The sequence below is a fragment of the Bos javanicus genome, chromosome 7 (assembly GCF_032452875.1).
Source record: "Bos javanicus breed banteng chromosome 7, ARS-OSU_banteng_1.0, whole genome shotgun sequence".
NCBI classification, from domain to species: Eukaryota; Metazoa; Chordata; class Mammalia; order Artiodactyla; family Bovidae; genus Bos; species Bos javanicus.
The window spans coordinates 22,000,060-22,011,417 of NC_083874.1; the positions used below are offsets into that span (position 1 = coordinate 22,000,060).

At 38.9% G+C, this 11,358-nt stretch overlaps 1 non-coding gene across 1 annotated transcript; it reads right to left on the minus strand.

Annotated features, from left to right (window-relative positions):
- Positions 1-10,611: 10,611 nt before the first annotated feature.
- Positions 10,612-10,718, minus strand: LOC133252265 (U6 spliceosomal RNA). Its single transcript, XR_009737877.1, has one exon. It is a non-coding gene; the product is annotated as a U6 spliceosomal RNA (small nuclear RNA).
- Between the last annotated feature and the right edge of the window lie 640 nt (positions 10,719-11,358).

The following is an 11,358-nucleotide window of genomic DNA, read 5'->3' on the forward strand; positions in this document are numbered from 1 at the left end:
GGACTTTAATACCCGACTCCCACCTATGGATACGTCAACCAAGCAGAAAATTAGCAAGGAAACAGAAACTTTAAATAATACAGTGGACCAGTTAGACCTAATTGATATCTACAGGATATTTCACCCCAAAACAGTGGATTTCACCTTTTTCTCAAGTGCACACGGAATATTCTCCAGGATAGATCACATCTTGGGCCATAAACCTAGCCTTGGAAAATTTTTTAAAGTTGAAATCAGTTCAAGTATCTTTTCTGATCACAATGTGGTAGGACTAGATATCAAATATGGGGAAAAACCTATTAAAAACAATCATATGGAGGCTAAACAACACACTTCTGAATAACCAACAGATCACAGAAGAAACCAAAAAGGAAGTCAAAATAGGCATAGAAACAAATAAAAATGAAAACACGACAACCCAAAACCTATGGCATTCAATAAAAGCAGTGCTAAGAGAGAGGTTCATAGCAATACAAGCCTACCTCAAGAAACAAGAGAAACATCAAATAAACAACCTAACTTTAAACCTAAAGCAACTAGAAAAGGACGAATAGAACAACTCTAAAGTTAGTAAGAGGAAAGAAGTCATAAAAATCACAGAAATAAATGTAAAACAAACGAAGGAGACTATAGCAAAGATCAACAAAACTAAAAGCTGGTTCTTTGAGAAGATAAATTAGACAAGCTGTTAGCAAGACTCATCAAGAAAAGAGGGAGAAGAATCAAGTCAATAAAATTAGAAATGAAAATGGAGAAATCACAACAGACACGGAAATATAAAAGATTGTAAGAGACCACTATGAGCAGTTATATGCCAATAAAATGGACCACTTGGAAGAAACGGAAGATTTCTTAGAAAAGTATAACCTTCCAAAACTGAACCAGGAAGAAACAGAAAAACTGAACAGACCAATCACAAGTACAGAAATAAAAATTGTAATAAAAATTCCAACAAGCAGAAGCCCAGGACCAGATGGCTTCACAGGTGAATTCTACCAAAAATTTAGAGATGAGCTAACACCTATCCTACTCAAATCCTTCCAGGAAATTGCAGAGGAGGGTAAACTCCCAAACTCATTCTATGAGGCCACCATCACCCTAATACCAAAACCAGACAAAGATGCCACAAAAAAAGAAAACTACAGGCCAGTATCACTGATGAACATAGATGCAAATATCCTCAACAAAATTCTAGCAAACAGAATCCAACAACATATTAAAAAGGTCATACATCATGACCAAGTGGGCTTTATTCCAGGGATGCAAAGATTCTTCAGTATTCCCAAATCAATCAATGTGATACACCATATTAACAAATTGAAAGATAAAAACCATATGATTATCTCAGTCAGATCAGTCGCTCAGTCGTGTCCGACTCTTTGCGACCCCATGAATCGCAGCACGCCAGGCCTCCCTGTCCATCACCAACTCCCAGAGTTCACTCAGACTCACGTCCATCGAGTCAGTGATGCCATCCAGCCATCTCATCCTCTGTCGTCCCCTTCTCCTCCCGCCCCCAATCCCTCCCAGCATCAGAGTCTTTTCCAATGAGTCAACTCTTCCCATGAGGTGACCAAAGTACTGGAGTTTCAGCTTTAGCATCATTCCTTCCAAAGAAATCCCAGGGCTGATCTCCTTTAGAATGGACTGGTTGGATCTCCTTGCAGTCCAAGGGACTCTCAAGAGTCTTCTCCAACACCACAGTTCAAAAGCATCAATTCTTTGGTGCTCAGCCTTCTTCACAGTCCAACTCTCACATCCATACATGACCACTGGAAAAACCATAGCCTTGACTAGATGAACCTTTGTTGGCTAAGTAATGTCTCTGCTTTGGAATATGCTATCTAGGTTGGTCATAACTTTCCTTCCAAGGAGTAAGCGCCTTTTAATTTCATGGTTGCAATCACCATGTGCAGTGATTTTGGAGCCCAGAAAAATAAAGTCTGACACTGTTTCCACTGTTTCCCCATCTATTTCCCATGAAGTGGTGGGACCAGATGCCATGATCTTAGCTTTCTGAATGTTGAGCTTTAAGCCAACTTTTTCACTCTCCACTTTCACTTTCATCAAGAGGCTTTTTAGTTCCTCTTCATAGATTATCTCAGTAGATGCAGAGAAAGGCTTTCACAAAATCCAACACCCATTTATGATGGAAACTCCAGAAAGCAGGCATAGAAGGAACATACCTCAACATAATAGAAGCCATATACAGCAAACCCACAGCAAACATTATCCTCAATGGTGAAAAATCGAAAACATTTCCTCTAAAATCAGGAACAAGACAAGGGTGCTCACTCTCACCACTACTATTCAATGTAGTTTTGGAAGTCCTAGTCACAGCAATCAGAGAAGAAAAAGAAATAAAATGAACAGATTGGAAAAGAAGATGTAAAACTGTCACTATTTGCAGATGACACGATCCTCTACATAGAAAACCCTAAAGATACTGCCAGAAAATTACTAGAGCTAATCAATGAATATAGTAAAGTTTCAGGATATAAAATTAATACACAGAAATCCCTTGCATTCCTATACAATAACAATGAAAAAAACAAGGCCTGCTGTCAAGAGAATCTACTTTACCAGAGCTGGGGTTTTATCAGAATCTAAATAACCTGAGGTGAGGGAAATACCCAACTCTAGCTCTTTCTAACCTTCCATATAGGGGAGAGGAAATACCAACTTCAGTCCCCTCTATCCATCCTCTCCCACCTAAGGGGGTGGGGGAACTAAGAAACACTGGTGAAGCTGACAGTCCACAGGAACAGGATCACCAAAAGACTGAGACCTAATCATGGAGTTATAACATGCCACTCTCTCCACTGTATTGCTAAAGGCCTTCTCACATGGTAAAGTAGATTCTCTTGACAGCAGGCCTTGTTAAGACCAGAATGCTCTAGTATAATTCAAAACAATTCCCTTTTCTATACTCCTACCCAAAGTATGAGGGGATTTTTCTGTGTTCTTTCCTGTGAGAACTTTGCAGGGATGCCAGAGATAAAACTCATGAAAGTATGAGAGCTCTCTCATGACTAGGATCCCCCTGGAGTTTTTTTATCTCTCAATCTTGTCCATACTGAGCCTCTAGGATCCTATTAATCACAGTTAAGACCTTTCTATCCCAGTACTCATTCTCATGGAGGTGGATTTCTGCTCTACCTGTCTGTTGTTACAATTTATGATACAGAGGTTTGCCCTCTGACCTCACTTCTCTGTCCTTCATGTCCTTTCAACAGAAGATTATAAACTATACTAGGAGGGGGAGGAAAAAAGTTTGAGGAGACAGAGCAAACATCAGAGCCAGACCCAGATATGGTAGAGATGTCAGACTTTACAGACAACTTTTAAACAACTGTGATTAATATGTAGAGGGTTCTAGAGGAAGAAATGAAAAACACATAAACCAGATGGGTAGTAAAAGCAGAGATGTGGATACTCTAAGAAAAGAATCAAAAGAAAATGCTAGAAGTTAGAAAACTGTGTAACAAAAATCAAGAATGCCTTAGATAGGCTAATCAGGATACTGGACACAGACAAGGAAAGAAACAGTGAGCTTGCGGTGTGTTAATAGAAACTTCCCAAAATGAAAACCAAAGAGGAAAAAGGTCTTTAAAAATAGTAGAATATACAGAAACTGTGGGACAACTACAAAAGGACTAAATAACACATTATCAGAGTTCCAAAAGAAGAAAGAGAGAAAGGAACAAAAGAAATATATGAAGCATTAATGACTAAGAACTTCCTCAAGTTAGTTTCAGATACCAAACCATAGATACAGGAAACTCAGAGAATGATGAGCATGGTAAATACTGAAAAACCTACACTTAGGTATATCATATTCAAACTGTAGAAAATCAAAGATAAAAAAATCTTGAAAGAAGGCAGAGGAAAAAATAATACTGTAGGTGGTATAGTATTATTTGAAAGTGGACTTGGGTTAATTGTAAATGTAATTGCAAATGAAACTGACAGAGAATTAATCTCCAAAATATTTAAGCAGCTTATACAGCTCAATATCAGGAAAACAAACAAGCCAATCAAAAAATGGACAGAAGACCTAAACAGGCATTTCTCCAAAGAACACATGCAGCTGACACATGAAAAGATGCTCAACATCACTCATTATTAGAGAAATGCAGATCAAAACCACAATGAGGTATCACTTCATACCAGTCAGAATGGCCATCATCAAAAAATCTACAAACAATAAATGCTGGAGAGGATGTGGAGAAAAAGAGACCTTCCTGCACTGTTGGAGGGCATGTAAACTGATAATATGGAGAACAGTATGGAGATTCCTTAAAAACCTAGGAATCTACCATATGACCCAGCAGTCCCATCGCTGGGTCCCATACCCCGAGAAAAACACAATTCTAAAAGACGCATGTACCCCAGTGTTCATTGCAGCACTATTTACAGTAGCCAGGACATGGAAGCAACCTAGATGTCCACTGACAGATGAATGGATAAAGAAGATGTGGTACATATATACAATGGAGTATTACTCAGCCATAAAAAGAAATGAATTTGAGTCACTGGTAGTGAGGTGGATGAACCTAGAGCCTGTTATACAGAGTCAAGTAAGTCAGAGAAAAACAAATATCATGTATATTCCATATATATGGAATCCAGAAAAATGGTATTTATGTATTTATTTGCAAGGAATGGAGACACAGATATAGAGAACGGACTTGTGGGCACAGCAGGGGAAGGAGAGGGTGGGACGAGTTGAGAAAGTATCATCAACATACATACACGATCATGCGTAAAATAGACAGCTAGTGGAAAGTTGCTGTATAAAACAGGGAGCCCAGGCTAGCGCTCTGTGATGCCCTAGAGGGGTGAGTTGAGGGGAAGGGAGGGAGGCTCAAGAGGGAGGGGATACATATATAGTTATGACTGATTCATGTTGTTGTATGGCAAAAACTAACACAACATTGTAAAGCAATTTTCCTCCAATTAAAAAAGAAAGGGAAATCCTAATGCTCAACCAAAGGGAAGAAAAGTTATGACGAACCTAGACAGTATATCAAAAAGCAGAGACATCACTTTGCTGACAAAGGTCAGTAAAGTCAAAGCTATGGCTTTTCTAGTAGTCATGTATGGATGTGAAAGTTGGACCATAAAGAAGGCAGGGCACCAAAGAATTGATGCCTTCAAACTGTGGTGCTGGAGAAGACTCTTGAGAATCCCTTGGACAGCAAGGAGATCAAACCAGTCAGTCCTCAGGGAAATCAACCCTGAATATTCACTGGAAGGACTGAATATTCACTGAAGCAAAAGCTCCAATACTTTGGCTACCTAATGGGAAGAGCTGATTCATTGGAAAAGACCCTGATGCTGGAAAAGATTGAGGGCAGGAGGATAAGGGGACGACAGAGGTTGAGATGGTTGGATGGCATGAACCGTGACTCAGTGGGCATGAGTTTGAGCAAACTTGGGGAGATAGTGAAGGACAGGGAAGCCTGGTGTGCTGCAGTTCATGGGGTCACAAAAAGTCAGACACGACTTAGTGACTGAACAATAATTGATATTCTGAGAAAGAGAAAATGGAATTATATACAATGCTCAAGTAAAACTGCAGAAGGTGGAAAAGAGGGCAAGACAAAAATCAGGAAAAAAGAACAAGGGCAACAAATGGAAAACAGTAACAAATATGAAAGAAAGTGAGAGCTCAGTCGTGTCCGACCCTTTGCGGGCCCATGGTCTGTAACCTACCAGGCTCCTCCGTCCATGGGATTTTCCAGGCAAGAATACTGGAGTGTGTTGTCATTTCCTTCTCCAGGAGATCTTCCCCACCCAGGGATCGAACCCAGGTCTCCCACATTGTAGACAGATGCTTTACCATCTGAGCAACCAGGGAAGTCACTGGTGGAAGTCACAGTAACAAATATAGTAGGTATTAATCTTAACTACATCAGTAATGACTTTACAGCCACATTGGGAGACAGTTCAGCAGTTTCTTAAAAAATAAACAGTTTTACTGTATCACCTAGCAATCACAACTCCTTGATATTTACCCAAATAAGTTAAACCTTACATTCACACAAAAACATGCACATAAACATTTATAAGAACTTAATTCATAATTGCCAAAATTTGGAAGGAACCAAGATGTCCTTTAGTAGATGAATTGATAAACTATGGTGCATCCAGACCATGGGTTATTACTTAGGACCAAAAAGAAATGAGCTATCAAGTCATGAAAAGACATAATGGCACCTTAAATGTGTATTGCTAACTGAAAGAAGCCAATTTGAAAAGGCTATATAATGTATGACTACAACTGCATAGAATTCAGGGAAAATCAAAACTTATGAAGACAAAAGATCACTAGTTGCTAGGGAATGGGGGAAGGAGGGATGAATAGGCAGAGCACAGAGGGTTTCTAGGGTAGTGATCCATTTAATATGATACTGTAATGGTGAATGCATGCCATTATATTATATTTGTCCAAACCCATGGAATGTACAACACCAAGTTGTTGTCTAGTCTTTTCCGACTCTTTGTGACTGCGTGTACTGTAGCCCACCAGGCTCCTCTGTCCATGGGATTTCCCAGGCAAGAATACTGGAGTAGGTTGCCATTTCTTTTTCCAGAGAATCTTCCTGTCCCAGGGAAAGAACCCATGTCCCCTGCATTCGTAGGCAAATTGCTTACCACTGAGGCACCAGGGAAGCCCATAACACCAAGAGTCAACCATAATGTAAATTGTGGACTTGAGGTGATAATAATGTATATCAGTTTAGGTTCATCAATTTTTGCATGTGTAAAAAATTGCAATGTAAAAAAATTTGCACCACTGAGGTACAATAAGTTAGTAGTGAGAGAGGTTGTGCATGTGTAAGGGCAGAGAATGTCTAGGAACTCTGTACTTTCTGGTCAGTTTTGCTGTGAACCTAAAACTGCTCAAAAAAAATAAAGTCTGTTTTCCGGAAGGTTTTTTTTTTTTCCTTCAGTTTAAAAGGTTGTTTCGTCAGTTGTTGAGTCCTGGTTGACAGCTTTTTTTACTTTCAACACTAAAGATCTCACTCCATTGTTTTCTGTATTACATAATTTATGAATATGTCTGCTATAATTTTTAACCTTTGTTTCTCTGTGTGTAATTTTTTTTTGTCTCACTGCCTTCAAGATTTTTCTCTTTTTGTCTGTTTTTTAGCAGTTTGAATGATGTGTCTAAGTGTGATTTTTTGGGGGGTAGTATTTATCCTGTTTGTGATTTCTGAGTTTCTTGTTTCTCTAGTTTATATTTTTCATTGTTTTCTGAAAATTCTTGCTGAACTTATCTTTAAATGTTTCTCTTTTTCCCTTTAATTATATTTCATCCTTCTGAGATTCTAATTACATATATATTAGACCACTTGATATTTTTTCACAGCTCCTGAATACTCTGTTCTGGTTTTTTACACCCTTTTTCTCTTTGTGTTTACATTTGAGTAATTTCTATTACTTTGTCTCTGGGTTCCTTGATTCTTTCTTGGCTGTATTGAGTCTATAATGTGTCTGTCAAAGGCATTCTTCAACTCTTTTATTGTATTTTTTATTTCTAGAATTTCTATTTGATTCTTTCTTATGATTTTTATATTTCTTCTGGAATTCCGTATCTGTTCATATATGCCATCCATTTTTTTTTACTCAAGACTTTAACTGATTTACCTTACATTTAAATTGTCAGTTCATTCTAATATCTGGTTTTTCGTGATTCTGTTTCAGATAATTGCTTTGTCTGTTAACAGTACTTTGTTTTCTTTTTTTTATGTGTCTCATAATTTTTATTGCATACTTGTATGTAATATAGTGTGTAATTTGTTGTTGAATCACCAAGTCATGTCCAACTCTTTGCATCCCCATGGACTGCAGCACCCCAGGCTTCCCTGTCTGTCCCTCATCATCTCCTGCAGTTTGCCCAAGTTCATGTCCATTGAATCAGTGATGTCATCCAACCATCTCATCCTCTGTCGCCTTCTTCTCCTTCTGCCTTCAGTCTTCCCCAGAATCAGGGTCTTTTCCAGTGAGTCAGTTCTTCACATCACTTGGCCAAAGTATTGGAGTTTCAGCTTCAGCATCAGTCCTTCCAATGAATATTCAGGGCTGATTTCCTTTAGGATGGACTGGTTGGATCTCCTTGCCTTCCAAGGGACTCTCAAGAGTCTTCTCCAGCACAACAGTTAAAAAGCATCAATTCTTTGGCACTCTGCCTTCTTTATTGTCCAGGTCTCACATCCATACATGACTACTGGAAAGACCATACATAGCCTTGACTAAACCAGCCTTTGTCAGCAAAGTGATATCTTTGCTTTTTAACACATTGTCTAGGTTTGTCATAGCTTTCCAGCCAAGAAGAAATCGTCTTCTAATTTCATGACTGCAGTCACCATACACAGTGATTTTAGAGCTGGAAGAGGAAATCTGTCCTCTGCCTCCACCCTTTCCCCTTCTATTAGGCATAAAATGGTGGGACCAAATGCCATGATCTTAGTTTTTTTTAATATTGAGTTTTAAGCCAACTTTTTCACTCTCCTCCTTCACCCTCATCAAGAGCCTCTTTAGTTCCTCTTCACTTTCTGCCATAAGAGTGATATCATCTGCATATCTGAGGTTGTTGATATTTCTCCCAGCAATCTTGATCCTAGCTCACAGCTCATACAGCCTGGCATTTCACATGATGTGCTCTGAGTATAGGTTAAATAAACAGGGTGACAATAAACAACCTTATTGTACTCCTTTCTCAATCCTGAACCAGTCAGTTTTTCGATAAGGGTGCTAACTGTTCTGACCCACATAACAGGTTTTTCAGGAGACGAATAAGATGGCCTGGTATATCCATCTCTCCAAGAGTTTTCCACAGTTTGTCATGATCCACACGGTCCAAGACTTTAGTGTAGCCAATGAAGCAGAAGTGGGTGTTTTTCTGGAATTCCCTTGCTTTCTCTATGATCCAGCGAATGTTGGCATTTTATCTCTGGTTCCTCTGCCTTTTCTAGACCCAGCTTAAACATCTGAAAGTTCTCTGTTCATGTAATGCTGAAGCCTAGCTTGGACGATTTTGAGCATAACCTCATACTAACGTGGGAGATGAGTGCACTTGTCTGGTAGTTTGAATGTTGTAAAGTACTGAATGTACTAAAGTACTGCCCTTCTTGGGAATTGGGATAGTATGTAATACCATTATGTAAATATGATTTTCTTTTCCTGGAAGTATGCACATTTCTTTTTTTCCTAAGCCATTGGTATGGAGATCTGAGTCAATTTACTTAGTATTTGAGTTTGAGATAATTTTTCATTGCTATATTTTGCCTTCAGTGTACCTTCAGCTTCAAAACATTTTGCTTAGGAAGAGGCTAGGTTTCCAGAAGTTTTGTTTTGTTTTGTTTTTAAATATTCCTGCTTCACCTGCAGCTTTGAGACTTGCAGTGTACTTGTACCTCAGGATTTTCTTGATGCACTCTTGCCCCTCCCTAGCAGTAATCTTCTATTGTCTGGTACTAGGCTTGGCTACTCTAGTGGTGGAAACCAACGGGGATCCTGTGTTGTCCTGGTCCAGCCTCAATTAGAGAGTTTGCAAACTTTGTTGCCATATGGGAGGTCAGGAAATGATCTGGCCCCAAATCTTTAGAAGTGTTCTACCATTGTGAGAGGTTCATTATACTATCTCCTGCCCAAGACCCACCAAAGATACAAGGAAGAGTTTTGAATGTCATGGAGAGGAGGGTCAGGATCATTGAGAAAGCCCCGGGGACAGAAATAGTCTCTCCTGTGAGCAGGAGAGGTGTGAATTTCCCTTGTATCTGTGACTCCCAGGAGTTCCATACTCTTATGTAGCCCATACTTTGCCTTTAGCAATTCATTGAAAGGTTTTGTGTGAATTCTTCTTACCTTCTTCTGTGGAGCCCAGTGTTTCATTCTTTTGTGTTCTGCCACAGGTAAACATGTGCTCATGTTCCACCTCTTAAGTGTTGGCACCTGAGTTTCCTTAGATTTTAGCTCTTTGCTCTGTGACCTCAGTTCTCTGATGGGTCCAGGAAAAGTTACCGTTTTATGGTTTATCCGGCTATTGCTGTTGTGTTAGGGTGTGAGCAATACTCTTCCCAGCTTTCTACATCCTAGAATTCTTTGTGTTTTGAGAACTTTTTTTTATCTAATCCATTTCATATATGTTTAATATGTAGCATGATAATTGATGTTGCCTTTCATTTACTAGCAATTTTGATTCCCCCTTTGACTTACAGTTATTTTTTAACATACCTATTTTTTATTGGTGTATAATTGCTTTACCGTGTTGTGTTACTTTCTGCTGTACAATGAAGTGAATCAGCTGTGTTGTTGTGCTTAGTTGCTCAGTTGTGTCTGACTCTTTGCTACCCCATGCACTGTAGTCTACCAGGCTCCTTTCTCCATGGAATTCTCCAGGCAAGAATACTGGAGTGGGTTGCCATTCCCTTCTCCAGGGGATCTTCCCAACCCAGAGATCAAACCCAGGTCTCCTGCATTGCAGGCAGATTCTTTACCATCTGAGCCACCAGGGAAGCCCAAATCAGTTGTATGTATACATATATCCCCTCTCTCTTGAACCTCCCACCCACCCCTATCCCACCCCTCTAGGTCACCCCCAAAAATATAGAACGCTTCACAAATTTGCAAGTCATCCTTATGCAGGGGCCATGCTAGTCTTCTCTATATCATTCCAATTTTAGTATGTGTGCTACTGAAGAGAGCACTGATATACAGTTATCTAGATAGAGACTTTTAAAAAGTCACTATCATTCTTACGATTTTTGGACCAGAATGTATATTCAGAATTTATAGGATATGTGTTTAATCTCTATGAAGCCAGGTTTATTAATTATTAATAATAGACAAATTCTCTATCTTTTGTCTGCTTGATCTAAGATTGAAAAACATATGTTAAGGTATCCATTATAGTAGTAGCTTTACACTTTTTTTAAATACCTTTCTTTCTCCCTGGTTATTTTAGTTATAATTTTGTAAGCTATTTTCAGCCCAGAAATACTTATGAATGTCTTTGTTTTGGAATATCAAGCAAGATAACCCTCTGATTTAATTAAGTTGGGTTTTTTTTTTTCTATGATAACTTCTAGTTTCTTGTTTTTTGTATTTTTGCCCATGTCTTTGTTTCTAATCTGTTTTCTGTATCCACTGAAAACTCAAGTACATATTTATTGTCCTTCCTTCCCTAGACTATTGACATAGGTTTCCCATCAGTCTCCTTCTTCTACTTTTACCTTATTACAATCCATTCTCCAGTCAGCAGCCAGAGTAATAATTTTCTAGCTGAAAGCTCTCCTGTGACTTCTCTCACACTCAGACTTCTTCCCATGCTTATGTTATGTAATCTAC